We start from the raw sequence: 3,451 nt of genomic DNA, 5'->3' as shown, positions 1-3,451 counted from the left end.
ATATGGTATGGAATGTCCCTTTGGCCAGTTTGGGTCAGCTGTCCTGGCTGTGCCCCCTCCCAGCTTCTTGTGCACCTCCAGCCTCCTCACTGGCAGAGCAGTATAAGAAGCTGAAAAGTCCTTGACTTAGTGTAAGCACTGCTCAGCAGCAACTCAAACATCAGTGTCTTATCAACATTATTCTCATCCTAAATCCAAAACACAGCACTGTACCGGCTACTAGGAAGAAAATTAACTCTATCCCTGCCGAAACCAGGACACTCGGTCATTAAATCGTGGCCACCTGACTGAGGACCCTGCTAGGAGTCTGCCTGCCCCAAGACTGTTTTCCTGTGGAGGCAGAGATGGCCACAGGATGAGTCATCCTCAGAGGGGTCCATCTGCCTCCACAGGCTGATGTACAGGTAACAATGGCCACCATCACCTCTCCTCTCGCATATTTTACACCTAAATCCTCTCAGGAAGGACGAACCTGGTGGTTAGATTTAAAGTAACTTGCTATCATAACTTAATTTACACCTAAATCCTCTCAGGAAGGACGAACCTGGTGGTTAGATTTAAAGTAACTTGCTATATCATAACTTAAACAATAGGGGAAATGGAGTTTTTCATATATATATATATATAAAAATATAGCAGCAGAGTTTAAATTTGAAATGCTCTTATCAGTTAATGAGAATGCAAAATCCCTGGATCACTTCAACTCTTTCCAGTTTTCAAAGTTTTGCACATTTATGTATTTTTTGAACAACAATGTTCTCTTCAAACTGATGGTAACTGAGTTGAGTATGGACTTGGAAGCCAGTCTATCGGTGTAGCATATCGCTAGATCAAATGAACTAAAAGGAAGAAAGACATTACCACACATGACACGGTACTGGCTGTGTGAAGTAATTATTGTGCTCTTTGTACTCACTTAATTGTCTGGTTGTACAGTTTCAAAAAACATTTCTAGTAAGGGAATATTTGAAGAAAGCCTTTAGGGGCAAGAACAGAAGCCAAGCTGACTGTTGTAACACAAACAAGATAAGATTACAAATATAAATTCTGTGTTCAACAGGCGGAAAATGTGTTTATAATTTTATCATTGTACTCAAGGCTTCCTTACAATTTATATCTTCATTGAGTATAAATACATTTTCTATACAACATATGGCACTGAACTGAGCCAATCAGGAGGCACCGTTTGTGTTCTAAGCACGAAAGCAATTTCATAAATTATGCAATATATTTTGTCAGTAAATGTATAGATGGGAAAGTCATTAACATCACAAATCACACCTTATTGCTGCATATGTTAGCATATTTTTTATTCTAACTCACAGGTGTGAAGCTCTAAATGCACTTCACATGGTGATGAGGTATGTGCATCCAACTTACTTGATTTGGCTTCCAGAAGACATTTAATGGTACCGACCCGCGGGGATGGGCTTGTTCCACCGCTGGACTTGGAATTAGTTGCATTGCTGCTCCAGGCTCAGCAGTAAGCTGAAGCAAGCCATGCTCTGCTACCCATGCAGTGCATGCGCATTACTGACTGAGAGGGGCTTGGCGGTGCCGGCTCATCCAAGGCATGAATATGCTTACAGACCTTGACCCTCCCGCATCCATCCCTACGCTGAATAAATACGGCTAAGTCCTTTGGGACGAGAGTTGTGTAACTACTCCAGACTTGGTCTCCACACTTTAATTTAGATGTGAACAGCAATAATGTAGTCTTAATTTAAACAAAGGATTTTTATATCCCTAACAGCCCGGATATAGTGTAGAAGATCCGTTATCAGTATCACATGGGCAATGTGCATATTTAACTTGATTAAGAGATTGTCTTCCCTCAGAAGAGGCCACAACAAGATAAAACCTTTGTGAATTGTCCTGATTGCTTGAGATCAAAGAGCAGTTTTCATACCTCGAGTAAGTGCATGCGTCTCTCAGCCTTCACGGCTCCTTTGCTCTCCCCCTGACAAGCCCAGGATCTCGCTGGGAGAAGGCTGTCCAGAAGGACACACAGAGGCAAGCCAGTGCAAACAGCAACTGGCAAACACCTCCAGCCTTGCTGAAGTTTGCGCCTGGAGTATTAGGAACCATAGCCTTTTTAGGATATTTTTGCAGACAGATCTGGCTGTGAGTTAGTTTGTTACAGGACAGACCTTGCATCAGCCAGCACTGCACCACAGGCTCAGACACAGCACGCACAGGACATGGCGTGCTGCTTTGCAGGCATCTCCTCCAAGCCGCAGGGCCGTGGCCCTGGCATAGTCCCCTGCCAGAACAGCGGTGCTATAAAACAGGCAGCAAAAAGGTCAAGAGAAGCTACAGGTCCTCTGAAGGCTGTTAGTACTTAATGGGAGGAGGCTCCCAGCAGCCAGACCATCACATGAAACCCACCTTCTGCCTGCTGACCCCAGCCTGCGCTTCTGGCCCAAGGAAAGCAGACGGCAGAGAGGGAAAGACGAGCTGCACTGAAGGCGGTGGGTGACTTTGTTTTCCCTTTGCTGGGTTCATGCCATTCACTGCTGTTCTTCTTGGCTCCTTCCCAACTTACTTTCCCAGCAGCTATGTGGATGTTTCACAGAAAGAAGGGGTAGCATCCAAATTAAACTGTCTCTCTGCAAGGTACCACAAATCGCCCTCATATTCTTGTTTACGTTAGACAGTATGGTGCTACCATTTTTGGGTTAAGTTTTTTAAATGCAGTTCTTTTACTCTAAGCACATCCACATATATCTGTATCTGTTTTGATATGGGTTTTTTGCTTATGGAAAAGAGCAACTGCCTATGAGTAGTTTAACTTATTTGTATTACTTGCTGCCTAGACAACTCTTCATAGATTTGTTCAAAAACCAAATTGTTGTGACTTTAAATATTTCTTCAAAAGGAAATTATTTTTTCACTATAGTTTTTTCACTCCACATCCCCCACCCCAAACTATTCTAGTCCATGAGCAAGTTTTTATTTCTTGTTTGGAAGGAGAACCCACTGCCACTCTCCAAACAATGAGAAGTGTACAGCATTTGGCCTCAAAGGAAAGGCAGTGGGGAAAACCCATTGAAAATTTTCACAGAAAAAGACATTGCAGACATCCCATTTCGTCTGCAATTACCAGACCTGGGACAAGCTCACATTTCTGATTCGCTTCCAGGAAGCTTGTGCTAAGCAGCAGCACCACCTTGCTCTTGTATGTAAAACCCTGTCTCATCAATATTTTTCCGACAGATATTCACTGTGTTAAAGAGTTTTCAAGAGAAATCAATCTTCAAAGCCCAGCTTTCATCAGTGAAATGCATTTACAGAAATAGCCTCTTCTCTGATTCCCTGTCTCATGGGTTAAGTAGCTTTGAGCCTTGAGTTGAGGGAGAGAAAGAGGGAGGTCAAAACTACCCAACTTCATAAGGACACTTTCCCTCCCTGTATGGCAGAGTGTTTGTAGTTGATGTCAGCCTACTCAGCT

The sequence above is a fragment of the Aptenodytes forsteri genome, unplaced genomic scaffold (assembly GCF_000699145.1).
Source record: "Aptenodytes forsteri isolate BGI_AS27 unplaced genomic scaffold, ASM69914v1 Scaffold229, whole genome shotgun sequence".
Classification (NCBI taxonomy): Eukaryota; Metazoa; Chordata; class Aves; order Sphenisciformes; family Spheniscidae; genus Aptenodytes; species Aptenodytes forsteri.
Note: the sequence above shows the minus strand (reverse complement) of the source record.